The following is a 15,405-nucleotide window of genomic DNA, read 5'->3' as shown; positions in this document are numbered from 1 at the left end:
TATGTTCAATTTTGTCATTCAGATACTTTTATGATTAATTAATGCAAGAATTATTTCTCTTTAATTCAATTTCAATTCCAATAATCACGTCTTCTTTTAATTCCCTTTTATGTGCCATGGTTTCTTTATTTACAATGCGTGAGTAGTTTCCTCACTTGATGGGGAGTTGATTAAAAGGAACTCTTGAGTTGGAAGGATTGAAGGAGAAATTTATAGTTGGGTTAAATGTTGGATTGCTATCCTGTCACCAACGCTAATCCCTTTGAACTAAGTGGGTTGTGACTCGTGAATAGATCTGGCAGTCCAACTTGTTTGACTTTCCCTTATCTAGTAAAGGATAACCAAACAGAGTAACCGTTAATTATAAATCAATCTTAAAAATCACTCCATCAATGATAGAAATTCTAACTGATCAACTCCCAGTCAAGGCTTTTATTTATATTATTTAAAATTCCTCAATTTAAATTCCAATTTACTTTGCTCAACTTCTTGGAACATCTGATTAATAAAACATCACACTTTTCTGCAACTCGTTGGGAGACGACCTGGGACTTAAAACTCCCAGTAATTTTAATTTAAACTCTCTGTGACATATTTCTAAATTGATCGGCAGATTTTCGGTGAGTTAAGAACTATACTCGCAACGTAACCATTTTAATAATTTTTTAATTGACCAGCTTCTGCTTCCCATCAATTTTTGGCGCCGTTGCCGGGGAGTTGCAATAGAGTGCTAATTTTATTAATTAGAATTTATTTATTTGCATTTTATTTAATTTTGCTACTATGAGCTGCATGTTTCTTCCGTCAAATGACACATTCACTTCCTGATCCGCGCTTGCTAATATTCGATCCTGAAATTGAAAGAACAATTTCACGAATAAGGCGAGAACAGCGTAGGTTAGCCCGCTCTGAAGGCGGATCTGAAAGTGAATTTGAGGAAGAAACCAGCCCCCGTTCTACTGATTCGGTTGTTTTACGCGCAGAAAACATGGCAGCTAGAAGAGTTACCATTCAGGAGGAAGGAGCTCCTGATTTTACAATGCAACCGTTTCAAGCGCATCATCCAGCGGTAGCTACCGATTTTGAAATAAAGACCGCACTGCTGAATTTGATGCCCAAGTTTCATGGCCTACCTGCTCAAGAGCCTATCAAGCACTTGAGAGATTTCCAGGCAGCCTGTTCTACTGTCAGGCGTGATGGCACTGATGAAACTTCAATTCTGCTGAAAGCTTTTCCGTTCTCTTTTGAGGGAAAAGCAAGAGAGTGGTACTACACTCAACCTCTAGCAAATGTATCCAACTGGGATACACTCAGAAAGAAGTTTCTGGAGAAATTCTTTCCATCTGAAGTTACTAATAAACTGAGGAAGGATATCTCTACAATTGTTCAGGATGACAATGAGACTCTCTTTGAATACTGGGAGCGCTTCAATAATCTTCTGGAAGCATGCCCCCACCACATGATTGACAAGATCGTGCTACTCAGCTATATCACACAAGGTATGAGGCCTGATGGATATTTTTGTGGAAAAACGAATTTCTCCAAAACACCCAAAACTAACCGGCAAGTGCACCGGGTCGCATCAAGTAATAATAACTCACGGGAGTGAGGTCGATCCCACAGGGATTGAAAGATTGAGCAATTTTAGTTTAGTGGTTGATTTAGTCAAGCGAATCAAGATTTGGTTGAGTGATTTGTGATTTGCAGAATTTAGATTGCATGGAAAGTAAAGGGAATGGGTAAATTGCATTGAATTTAAAGAGAACTGAAATTTAAAGTGCTGAATCTTAAAGAACAAGAAATTAAATGGCAGAAACTTAGAACGCAAGAAATGTAAATTGCAGAATCTTAAAGTGCAAGAAATGTAAATGGCTTGAATTGTAAAGGGAATTGGGAATTGGATTTGCAGAAATTAAACACGGGAAAGTAAAATTGCAACAAGCAGAGGAAATAAAGGATGACTTGAATTGAACCGGATCTTAAAATAGAAATGTAAATGAGCTTGAAAGCAGTAAACAGAGAATTGAAAATGGGAAATCCGGATCTCAGGACCCAAGAGACTAGATAACCAAGTCTAGATCTCAATGCCTTCCTAGATCCAACAAAAACAATTGCAAAGGAATTGTAAATTGTAAATTGCAGAGAAAGTAGAAGACAGAAGCAATTAACCAAAATGGAAATTCAATTATGCAGTAAAATGAAACAGAGAGAGAGAGGTCTCAGGATGAGATTGAAACAGATTTCCTTCAATTCTCCAACCCAAGATCCAAGACAATTGTAATTAAAATTGAAAGCAAGAAAACTAAGAGGAAGGAAATTCAATTCTCCTTCCCCGAGACTTAGAAATTAAAATTCACTCAACACCAAAAGCTCTCTGAAAACTCTCTATGAAAACTAAAAGGGAAAGCTCTCCTAAAAACTTAAATCCTATGCTATTTATACACTTTCTTCAAATGGTCTTCAAGCCTTCAATTGAGCCTTTGCTCTTGATGGAATTGGGTTGATAGAGGCCTTGGTTGATTGCTCTTGGAGTTTGGAGAAGAACCGAATTGAACCGGGTTTGGAATCATGAAAGCTTGAGTAAAAGTTTGAGTAAAAGTTTGAGGCAAACTTTTACTCAAACTTTTCACATCAGCCACCCCATTTTGCTGATACCAACGTTTGGGCAAAAGTTTGGGGTCAAACTTTTGCTCAAACGTTGGCCTCCCCTTGCACACTCATGGCGCCAACATTTGCCAAAAAGTTAGAGGCAAACGTTGGCGCAAACTTTTGCTCTTCAGGGTGTGTTGTTCATGCGCCAACGTTTGCCAAAAAGTTTGAGGCAAACGTTGGCGCAAACTTTTGCTCTCCAGGGTGTTGATTTGTGATGCCAAAAGTTTGCCAAAAAGTTTGAGGCAAACTTTTGCTCCAGCTTTTTGCCCAAAAGTTTGCCCAAAAGTTTGAGGCAAACTTTTGCTCCAGCTTTTTGCCCAAAAGTTTGAGGCAAACTTTTGGTCAAGCTTTTTGCTCCCTGGTTCGTTTTCAATTAATCCAAAAGTTTGAGCTAAAGTTTGAGGCAAACTTTTGCTCAAACTTTTTGTCCTCTCTTCCTCCTAGCCATTCCTTCTTGCTTCAACCTTTCTCCAAGCTTTCTTCACCTATCATTAATCAACCAAACACATCAAAGCTATGCTCAAAATCATGAGATATTCATTCTTTCATAATATGTGACAATTATAGCATAAAACCTCATGAAATTGCATTAATTCATCTATGGTTGATTAAATCAAAGGAAGCATGAAAATCTACCCAATTGGCTTGCTTATGACTCAAGAAAGTGCATAATTCAATTGAAAACAAAAGAAAAAGGCTAGTGAAACTAGGCTAAGATGACTTGTCATCACAACACCAAACTTAAAGCTTGCTTGTCCCCAAGCAAGAAATGATTTATTGAAAAGAAAGAATGAAATGGAAGAGGATGTTCATGCTAGTAGAGTGTTATTGGTAGTTCATGGGGTTTTATGTGGATATGTAAACACTCACCTCTTATTGACTCTTAAGCCTAGAAAGTCTCCTTCAAGCTTCAAGTAACATACTGCTATGACCTCTCATTATTTCTTTATCCTTGGCTATTATTTTGTTCATAAGTTTTATTTGAGTGTCATGTGTAGCAAGTTCATTTCCTTTTCTTTATACTTGACACATTATTCACTATAGACACTTGGCTCACATTCCTTCTTAGAACATTGATGCCCAGCACCTCTTTGGGCTACTAAATGCCTTGTAGTTAGGTTGCTCTTGATAGTGGACTTTCAGCTGATGATCCCGGGTTAGTTAACCCAAGTCATCAAGTGTTGATGCACTCCAAAGAGCTTAATAATCCAAGCAGATCCTAATACAAAGACACCACAGGCATATATTCTAAGGTTCAAGCTATTGGTGTCCAGCTTTGTTTCTTTTTGTTTTTCTTTTGTTCTGCCACTCTTTGGCTATTTCTTTTTCTCCCTTTTTTCTTTCTTTCTTTTTGTTTTTATGTCTAACCAAGGACTTTTATTTGATTGAGATTCATAGACAGTAGGCCACTTTATACTTAGAAGGAGACATCCTAGTTCTTTTATTCACTAAAGTGAGCTATTATACAATCACACACACATCACCACTTACTTTTATTGTACTTCTATCTAACAGAGAACTATCTCACTTCACATTCAAACATTTCTTTTATTGAATTGAAAATGCAGGGGATAAAGCATGCTTTTTGTTCAGTAAAAGTAAACACACAAGCACACACATAGACTAGCTTACTTATTCTAAGAGTGATTCTACTTGTATTAGATGAACACTTTAACAAAACACAAGTCAAAACATTTTTCAACAGTAAGAGTTAAGTGTAAATACAACCTATTGGTTTGCAGTTCCTTTGTCCTTCCTTCTGTTGTGCCCTTTTGAGTTATGATGCATAGTGTCTTCAAATGGTGGTGAATTCCCTGCATAATTCTCAAAAGTTGCTTGCTTCTCAAGCCCTTCGATGACCAGTTAGTATGCATGAATTGATTGTGGCTTGTGGATTCAATTTGGTGTGGGAACACCAAACTTAATTTCTTGCCACTTTTCTGGATACAGCAGGTTAACTCTAGGCAAAATTTTGTGTCCTTGCTAAAGGTTATGAAGTTTAAGACTAAAAAAAAAGCAGTTAAGTGGTTGAATAATCTGTTTGATTGCTTGGAGCTAGCAATGTGCAGGAAGTTAGAATGTGCTTTTAAATGAGGTTTTGGTGGAACACCAAACTTAGAATCCTCCATTCTCCCTTAAGTTGTTTTTGGTGTGCAACACCAAACTTAGCTCCTTGCAATACATATCAATTATTCAACATTTTTATTGAAAAAGCTATGAAAAGAAAGCTACCTCAGGTTGGGTTGCCTCCCAACAAGCGCTTCTTTATTGTCATTAGCTTGACATTCTTCAATTCTTTTATGGTGGTTGATGCTTGTAGTGCCTCAACTTGTCTCCCTTGACTGTGATCCTCCTCTTTGTTCTATGGTGTTCAATTTCAGCGTACTCTAATGAGAGTATGTTGCAGACAGTGTAATAGTCATCAGTATGTTGGTCTGCTCCCAGCTGTTGATATATTAATTGCACTTTGTCACCTTTGGAAAACCCCTCTGTTGGAATCTTCCTGTTCTTCCAACCCCTTTTTGTTTTGTTTCTGCGTTTCATCCCCTTTTTTGTTGATCTTTCTTTTCTGGCTGTAGGCTTACCTTGGGGATCTCTCTCTTGAGTGGCTAATACTCCAATATCCTCTTGGTCTTTTTCATCATTCTGCACAATCTTCTGCCTTGGGATGTTGTTGTGAATCACCTTGTCAATTTCCATATAGTCCATCCTCTCATTACTAAACTGGGCTTCTGGTAATACCTTCAGAGTGACACTCTTATCATGCATTCTGAGAGTTAGTTCTCCTTGCTCTATGTCTATGATCGCTCTAGCAGTGGCCAAGAATGGCCTTCCCAGTATAATAGAGTCACTATCATCCTCATCTGAATCTAGAACCACAAAATCTGCAGGGTATATGAAATTGTCCACCTTGACCAGAAGGTTTTCAATCACACCCCTGGGGTATACTGTTGACTTATCTACCAGCTCTAGAGACATCTGTACCGGTTTAACTTCCTCTATACGCAGTTTTTTCACCAAGAAGGATGGTATTAAGTTAATACTTGCTCCTAGATCGCACATTGCTTTAGTGATGGTTAATTCCCCAATGGTGCAAGGCAGTAAGAAGCTCCCTGGATCCTCAAGCTTAGGGGGAAGCCCTTTTTGAATCAAAGCCCTGCATTCCTCAGTAAGCATGATAGTTTCCTTTTCTTGCCAACTTCTCTTCTTGTTAATTAGCTCCTTCATGAACTTGGCATATAGGGGCATCTGCTCCAGTGCCTCAGCCAAGGGAATATTTATCTCCAACTTCTTGAAAGTCTCAAGGAACTTGTGAAATTGTTGGTCCTTTGCCTCCTTGTTGAATCTCTGGGGATATGACAGTGGAGGTACAAAGGTCTTCTCTGCTTGTTGCTTTTGATTCTTTGTTGGCTCTTCAATTGCTTCATTCCCCTTTTTTGGAATTTTTGATTGTTCCTCCTCTTCTGGAGTTTGCTTTGAAGCTTGCTTGCTTGCCATTGCATCATTATCATTGGCTTCCTCTTCTAGTGGTCTTTTGCTGCTCTCCAATGTTCTCCCACTCCTTAATTGTATTTCCTTGCATTCTTCCTTAGGATTTGGGATTGTGTCACTCGGTAGTGAGCTTGAAGGTCTCTCAACAGAAATCTGTTTGGAGATTTGCCCAATTTGCCTCTCTAGGCTCTTTATGGAGGCTTCATGGTTCTTGGTTGTCATTTCTTGGTGTTTCAACATTTTGTCTATCAGGGTCTCCAAGTTAGTGAGTCTTTGAAATTCAGGTGATGCTTGTGGTGGGTTGTGAGATGTGGGTGGTGGATGGTAGGCATTTTGGTTGGTGGATTGGTTATTGGATTGGTACTGGTTGGGGTTGGGGTAGTTGTTTTGGGGTTTTCTATGGGGATTCTGGTTAGTTTGCTGCTGGTTGTGGTTTTGGTTGCTTCTTGGGTTGTTTTGGTTTGAGTTCCTCTGCCATGGTTGTTGGTTTTGGGTGTGATTATCTCCCCATCTGAGGTTTGGGTGGTTCTTCCAGGATGGATTGTATGTATCACCATACACTTCATTTGGTCCTTGGTTGTGCATATACTGTACTTGCTCTTGTTGTTGTTCTTCTTGAGTTTCTTCATTTTGCCCCCATGTGGATGATGGTTGGCTTGTGTTAACTGCTGCAACTTGGAGGCTATCAATCCTCTTGGCCATTTGCTCAAATTGTTGTTGAATCTGCTGCTGCATCATCTTGTTTTGAGCCAAGATTGAGTCCACTCCTTCTAGCTCCATTACTCCTCTCCTTTGTGATGGTTGGCGATTTCTTTGGTGAGCAAAGAAATATTGATTGTTGGCCACCATGTCAATAAGATTTTGAGCTTCTTCTGCTATTTTCATCAGTTGTAATGATCCTCCAGCTGAGTGGTCAAGTGATTCTTGAGCCTTTAGAGTGAGTCCTTCATAGAAGTTCTGTAGCTTGTCCCACTCAGTGAACATTTCTGGTGGACATTTCCTCAGCAGAGCCTTGTATCTCTCCCATGCTTCATACAGATTTTCAGCATCCAATTGTGTGAATGTTTGCACCTCAGTTTTCAGCCTGATGACTCTTTGAGGTGGATAGAATTTGGCTAAAAATTTAGTCACCAAATCATCCCAGCTAGTGATGCTTCCTTGAGGAAAAGTTTCAAGCCATTGTGCGGCCTTGTCCCTTAATGAGAACGGGAACAGCAGAAGCTTGTAGGTCTCAGGATTCACGCCATTGGACTTGACAGTGTCACAGATCCTTAAGAAGGTAGATAGATGTTGATTTGGATCCTCCAATGGTCCTCCCCCAAACGAGCAGTTGTTTTGGACCAATGTAATGAGTTGTGGCTTCAATTCAAAGTTATTTGCATTGACATTAGGGGTGAGAATGCTGCTTCCATAATGTCTAGCATTTGCAAAGGTATAGGAGGCCAAAACTCTCCTCTGGGGTGGGTTGTTATTGTTGTTGTCTGCTCCACCAGGTGGATTGGTTGAATGTTCCTCCATATCTTGGAATTCTTCTTCTGATTCCTCTTCTCCAACAATATTTTTCCCTCTTTCAGCTCTTCTTAACCTCCTGAGAGTTCTTTCGTCTTGTTCATGAAAGGTGGGTGTGGTTCTTCTTGTACCTGACATACAAGCAGAACATAAGAAACACACAAACCAGTGACACTTCAATCTACTGCTAGAATGAAGTTTTAGTTAGCTTAAGCAAAAATTTAAACAGTTAGCGGGTTAATTGAAAATTAAAGAAACAGAAAAGAAAAAGTGCTTGATCTAGATCTCCACTTCACTTAATCATTGTCAATCTAATCAATCCCCGGCAACGGCTCCAAAAACTTGATGGATATTTTTGTGGAAAAATGAATTTCTCCAAAACACCCAAAACTAACCGGCAAGTGCACCGGGTCGCATCAAGTAATAATAACTCACGGGAGTGAGGTCGATCCCACAGGGATTGAAGGATTGAGCAATTTTAGTTTAGTGGTTGATTTAGTCAAGCGAATCAAGATTTGGTTGAGTGATTTGTGATTTGCAGAATTTAGATTGCATGGAAAGTAAAGGGAATGGGTAAATTGCATTGAATTTAAAGAGAACTGAAATTTAAAGTGCTGAATCTTAAAGAACAAGAAATTAAATGGCAGAAACTTAGAACGCAAGAAATGTAAATTGCAGAATCTTAAAGTGCAAGAAATGTAAATGGCTTGAATTGTAAAGGGAATTGGGAATTGGATTTGCAGAAATTAAACACGAGAAAGTAAAATTGCAACAAGCAGAGGAAATAAAGGATGACTTGAATTGAACCGGATCTTAAAACAAAAATGTAAATGAGCTTGAAAGCAGTAAACAGAGAATTGAAAATGGAAAATCCGGATCTCAGGACCCAAGAGACTAGATAACCAAGTCTAGATCTCAATGCCTTCCTAGATCCAACAAAAACAATTGCAAAGGAATTGTAAATTGTAAATTGCAGAGAAAGTAGAAGACAGAAGCAATTAACCAAAATGGAAATTCAATTATGCAGTAAAATGAAACAGAGAGAGAGGTCTCAGGATGAGATTGAAACAGATTTCCTTCAATTCTCCAACCCAAGATCCAAGACAATTGTAATTGAAATTGAAAGCAAGAAAACTAAGAGGAAGGGAATTCAATTCTCCTTCCCCGAGACTTAGAAATTAAAATTCACTCAACACCAAAAGCTCTCTGAAAACTCTCTATGAAAACTAAAAGGGAAAGCTCTCCTAAAAACTTAAATCCTATGCTATTTATACACTTTCTTCAAATGGTCTTCAAGCCTTCAATTGGGCCTTTGCTCTTGATGGAATTGGGTTGATAGAGGCCTTGGTTGATTGCTCTTGGAGTTTGGAGAAGAACCGAATTGAACCGGGTTTGGAATCATGAAAGCTTGAGTAAAAGTTTGAGTAAAAGTTTGAGGCAAACTTTTACTCAAACTTTTCACATCAGCCACCCCATTTTGCTTATACCAACGTTTGGGCAAAAGTTTGGGGTCAAACTTTTGCTCAAACGTTGGCCTCCCCTTGCACACTCATGGCGCCAACGTTTGCCAAAAAGTTAGAGGCAAATGTTGGCGCAAACTTTTGCTCTCCAGGGTGTGTTGTTCATGCGCCAACGTTTGCCAAAAAGTTTGAGGCAAACGTTGGCGCAAACTTTTGCTCTCCAGGGTGTTGATTTGTGATGCCAAAAGTTTGCCAAAAAGTTTGAGGCAAACTTTTGCTCCAGCTTTTTGCCCAAAAGTTTGTACAAAAGTTTGAGGCATACTTTTGCTCCAGCTTTTTGCCCAAAAGTTTGCCCAAAAGTTTGAGGCAAACTTTTGCTCCAGCTTTTTGCCCAAAAGTTTGCCCAAAAGTTTGAGGCAAACTTTTGGTCAAGCTTTTTGCTCCCTGGTTCGTTTTCAATTAATCCAAAAGTTTGAGCTAAAGTTTGAGGCAAACTTTTGCTCAAACTTTTTGTCCTCTCTTCCTCCTAGCCATTCCTTCTTGCTTCAACCTTTCTCCAAGCTTTCTTCACCTATCATTAATCAACCAAACACATCAAAGCTATACTCAAAATCATGAGATATTCATTCTTTCATAATATGTGACAATTATAGCATAAAACCTCATGAAATTGTATTAATTCATCTATGGTTGATTAAATCAAAGGAAGCATGAAAATCTACCCAATTGGCTTGCTTATGGCTCAAGAAAGTGCATAATTCAATTGAAAACAAAAGAAAAAGGCTAGTGAAACTAGGCTAAGATGACTTGTCATCAAGGCCCCAAGATAAGACCACATTGGAAAGTGCCTGCAATGGGTCTATGAAGAAGTACAAGACCACTGATGAAGCTTGGCAATTGATCAGTAATTTAGCTGAATCTACTCGGAACCACAGATAGAAGCAAGGTCGTTCAAAAGCCGTTGCAGAAGTATCTTCTGGCATAGAGACTGCTGCTCTAAATCGAAGCATCTGTGAGATGACCAACCTGCTGAAGCAAATGCAGTTGAATCAACAAGCTCAGCAAACTCAACCGCAGCAAAACCAACAACTAGTTCCACAAAGAATTTGCGGAATTTGTGCTGATTACAGCCACTACACTGATGAATGCCCGCAGCTCCAACAAGAAGACAATATGGTGGCATCCACTCACAACTTCTATGACCGCCCCAACCAAGGGTACAATCAAAGTAGAAATAATAACCATGGATGGCAGGACAATTCAAACCAGAATTGGAGGGACAACAATAATAGGGGAGGCAGAGATAATCAGGGAAATCAGAGGTGGAATAATAACAATAACAGGCAGCAAAATCAACCTTACCGAGCACCTCACCTGAGGCAAAACCAAGGACCACCGAACAATCAGCAGCAAACCTCTCAGTTTACTCATTTTTCTGTATCTTCTAATGAAGATTTATTACAAGCTTTTGAGAAAAGACAACTGGCCATGGAAAATACCATCGTGAACAATATTAACGCCAGTCTGAATGGTTTCACCTCTACTCTACAAGCTTTATTGACACAACTTGGTTCAGCACAAAATTCCAGTAACCAACCTTCAAGCACCACTGGAATTCCCTCTCAACCATTATCCAATCCGAAGGGAGGCATTAATGCCATCACCCTGAGGTCCGGAACCACACTGCAGGAGAGGAATCAGGAGGAACCAAGCTCACCAGAATACGCCTCAGCTGAAGAGGTGGTGGAAATCGAAAATGTTGAAGAGGAAGAGGATATACAGGACATAGCTAAAGAAGAGATAGCTCAACCACAGGAAGAAGCACCAAAAGGCACAGGCACCACAGAAAACACTACTCCCATTCCATTTCTACAACTTGCAAGGAAGCCCAGGAAGCAGCTGGAACCTGATCCTAAAATGGTAGAAATATTCAAAAAGGTTGAGGTAACTGTTCCCCTTTTTGATGTTATTCAGCAGGTACCTAAATATGCAAAGTTCCTAAAAGACTTATGTATCCACAAAGACAAAATTAATGAATTAGAAACTATTCCTTTAGGTAGTTCTATATCTGCTTTAATGGGAGGATTACCTGAAAAATGTAGTGATCCAGGTCCTTGCATAGTTAGTTGTACTATTAGTGGTGTAGTAATTTATGATTGCATGTGTGATTTAGGAGCATGTGTCAGTATAATGCCTTTGTCTATATATGATGTTTTAAGGCTCCCTCCCTTAAAAAGGTCGGCAGCTCGTTTTGTGTTAGCAGATAAAAGCATTATTACAGTGGCTGGAGTTGCTGAAGATGTTTTGGTGAACATTAAAGGGCTCACATTTCCCACTGATTTTTATATCTTGGAGATGCCCCATAATGATTCAGATAAGCCATCATCAATCTTACTTGGAAGACCATTCTTAAAGACATCAAAATTCAAATTGGATGCTTTTTCAGGAACATACTCCTTTGAAATAGATGGCCGCATAGTGATCTTCAATCTGAATGGAGTCATTGACAACCCCCCAGAAGATCGTTCTATCTTCCAGTGTGATGTCATAGACGAGAGTGTGGCTGAATTTCAAAAAGAAGAGTTTGAAGAGAGGCACACTGGACAAGATCCAAGTGTGGGGACCCTCTTAACTGACAATGAGGACACTTCACCATTTTCGCAAGCCCCAGATAATCCAGAGCTTACCCATGATCAAAAGTTAGAATTGAAACCTCTCCCTCCACATCTCAAATATGCTTACCTTGAGGATGAGCAGAAGCTTCCGGTTATTATTGCAAGAGAATTGACTTCTCAACAAGAAGAGCAGTTACTTGATGTACTGAGGAAACATAAGAAAGCAATTGGGTGGAGTTTGGCAGACATAGTGGGAATCGACCCTCAAGTATGCGAGCACAGAATATTTTTAGAAGAGGGATCAAGACCTGTCCGTCAACCCCAGAGAAGATTGAATCCCACCATCTTGGAAGTTGTCAAAAAGGAAGTGACCAGATTATTGGAAGCCGGTATCATATATCACATTTCAGACAGTAAATGGGTAAGCCCAGTACAAGTGGTGCCCAAGAAGTCCGGAGTTACTACTGTGAAGAAAGAGCATGGAGAGCTCATAGCAACTAGAGTTCAGAATGCTTGGAGAGTCTGCATTGATTACAGGCGTCTCAACCAAGCTACCCGTAAGGATCACTACCCACTTCCATTCATTGATCAAATGCTGGATCGTCTGTCAGGTAAATCACATTATTGCTTTCTAGATGGTTACACAGGTTATTTCCAGATTCATATAGCTCCTGAGGATCAGGAAAAGACTACTTTTACATGTCCTTTTGGGACTTATGCTTATAAGAGAATGCCCTTTGGCTTGTGCAATGCACCAGCTACTTTCCAAAGGTGCATGATGAGCCTTTACTCTGATCTTATTGAGGACTGTATGAAAGTTTTTATGGACGATTTTAGCGTTTATGGTGATTCTTTTAACCTTTGCTTAGATGGATTATCTAGAGTATTAGATAGATGTGTTGATACAAACCTTGTATTGAATTTCAAAAAATGCCACTTTCTGTAGACCCAGCAAAGGTGAATGTTATTTCTAGTTTACCTTACCCCTCTTCTGTGAGGGAAGTCCGTTCGTTCCTTGGCCATGCAGGTTTCTACAGGAGATTTATTAAGGACTTTAGTAAGGTGGCACTTCCCTTATCCAGATTACTGCAGAAGGACATTGAGTTCGAGTTCAGTGAAGATTGCAAACAAGCATTTGATAAGCTGAAGACTGCTCTAACTCAAGCCCCAATTGTGAGAGGACCCGACTGGAGCCAGCCATTTGAAATCATGTGCGATGCTTCCAACCATGCAGTAGGAGCAGCGCTGGCTCAGCGTGAAGGTAAGGATCCTTTTGTTATTGCCTATGCGTCTAAGACTTTAAACACTGCCCAGTCCAATTATACTACTACTGAGAAAGAGCTACTTGCTATTGTTTTCGCTCTGGATAAATTCCGAGCTTATTTACTTGGTACTAGAGTAGTAGTGTATTCGGACCATGCAGCTCTAAAGTATTTATTAGCTAAAAAGGAATCCAAACCAAGACTTATACGTTGGATACTGCTGTTACAAGAATTTGATTTAGAAATAAAGGATAGGAGTGGTAATCAAAATTTAGTAGCGGACCACTTGAGTCGCCTTGAACATATTAAGGATGATTCTACTCCTATAGATGATAATTTTCCTTTTGACAACCTGCAAGCAGCATCTGAGGTAGTCCCTTGGTACGCACCTGTTGCTAATTATTTAGTTAGCCGCACATTTCCTCCACATTTCTCTAAACATCAAAGAGACAATCTGAAAAGCGAGTCTAAATATTATATATGGGATGACCCATATTTATGGAGATGTGGCGCTGACCAGATAATTAGACGATGTGTACCCCAATCAGAATTCCGGTCCATTTTAGAGGCATGTCACTCATCTGAGAGTGGAGGACACTTTGGCCCTCAAAGAACAGCTAGAAAGATCTTGGACTGCGGATTCTGGTGGCCTACTCTTTTTAGAGATGCTGCTGAGTTTTGTAAATCTTGTCACCCATGCCAGAAATTTGGTAACATATCCAAGAGGGATGAGATGCCTCAACAATATATGCTTTTCTGTGAAATTTTTTATGTTTGGGGCATTGACTTCATGAGTCCATTTCCAAATTTTAGTGGATATTTTTATATATTGTTAGCTGTGGATTATGTTTCCAAATGGGTGGAAGCAATTCCTACCCGCACTGATGATGCTAACACTGTTGTTTTCTTTGTGAGAAACCATATTATATGCCGCTTTGGATCACCACGAGCGATCGTGAGCGATCAAGGCACCCATTTTTGTAACAGGAGACTAACAGAATTGATGAAGAAGCATGGGATAATCCATAAAGTTGCAACAGCTTACCACCCCCAAACTAATGGGCAAGCCGAGGTGTCAAACAGAGAAATTAAGCGTATCTTGCAGAAGATAGTGAAGCCTCATAGAAAAGACTGGAGCACCAGACTACAAGATGCACTATGGGCATACAGAACAGCATACAAGACACCCATTGGGATGAGCCCCTTTTGCCTAGTTTATGGAAAAGCTTGCCATCTTCCAGTTGAAATCGAACACAGAGCCTTCTGGGCAGTTAAGGAGTGCAACATGGAAATTGAGAAAGCCGGAACTGAAAGAAAGTTGCAACTACAGGAACTGGAGAACCTTCGCCTAGAAGCTTATGAGAACTCCAGAATATACAAGGAAAAGATGAAAGCTGTGCATGATCAAAACATCAAGAAGAGAGAGAGTTCCAACCTGGAGATTTTGTTCTCCTTTACAAATCTCGACTGAGGCTCATGCCCGGTAAGTTGAGATCAAAATGGGAAAGTCCATACAGAATAGAGAAGGCTGAACCGTACGAAGTTTATCACTTAAGCCATCCTTCAAGTTCTGAACTTATTAAGGTTAATGGACACCGCCTAAAGCTGTACCATGGTGAGAAGGTGCAGAAAAATAAGGAGCTTGAGATCTTCCACTTGGAAGATCCCCACATAGCAGCAGATTGAGCTAGTAGAGCGTCCAACTTACGGACGTAAAAGCAAAGTGCTTGGTGGGAGACAACCCACCGCGGTATGATCGTTCTTTTCCTCACTTTTAGTTTTTTTTTCTTTAATAACTCTTCTCTTTATTAGTGCTTCCGTGCTCTTTCAATTACATGTCTTTATATTTCTCTTAAAAAAAAAAATTTTCACCGCGCGACGCGATCGCACCAGCGACGCGTCCGCGTGGCAGGAGGAGTGAAGAAAAATAAAAATGAACAGAAAGTTACGCAGGAGGAGCGCTGGAGTCGTGCCAATGGCACAAATTACTCCACGTGACTGCGTCGCGGACGCGACCGCGTCGCTTGGACATCATGGCCTCCCACGCGATCGCGTGCCTCACGCGGCCGCGTACCCTGCATTTTCGACGTAAAGGGGTGCACAGTGCTATATTGTGCGAGAATGGTGCTGGATTGGTGCTAGAAGCACAATCCTTGTCACGCGACCGCATCGCTGACGCGGCCGCGTCCCCCATTTTATAACGCACACTCACGCGATCGCATGACCCACGCGATCGCGTCATCCAATTTTGGCAATTAAAATGAATCAAACAGAGAGTTGTGCCTCGCGCCAGCAGCGCAACATAGGTCACGCGACCGCGGGACAGACGCGATCGCATCCCCTTCCCTGACGCGTCCCCATGCGAACGCGTGCCCCAGGCGGCCGCGTCGCATGCGCCGCACAGCTAAACCCCAA

The 15,405-nt window shown here is 40.4% G+C and overlaps 1 non-coding gene across 1 annotated transcript; it reads right to left on the bottom strand.

Moving 5' to 3' along the window:
- Positions 1–1,357: 1,357 nt before the first annotated feature.
- LOC112753013 (small nucleolar RNA R71) lies at positions 1,358–1,465 on the bottom strand. Its single transcript, XR_003177416.1, has one exon. It is a non-coding gene; the product is annotated as a small nucleolar RNA R71 (small nucleolar RNA).
- Between the last annotated feature and the right edge of the window lie 13,940 nt (positions 1,466–15,405).

Source organism: Arachis hypogaea, chromosome 15 (assembly GCF_003086295.3).
Source record: "Arachis hypogaea cultivar Tifrunner chromosome 15, arahy.Tifrunner.gnm2.J5K5, whole genome shotgun sequence".
NCBI lineage: Eukaryota > Viridiplantae > Streptophyta > Magnoliopsida > Fabales > Fabaceae > Arachis > Arachis hypogaea.
This window is presented reverse-complemented; position numbering and strand designations above follow the sequence as displayed.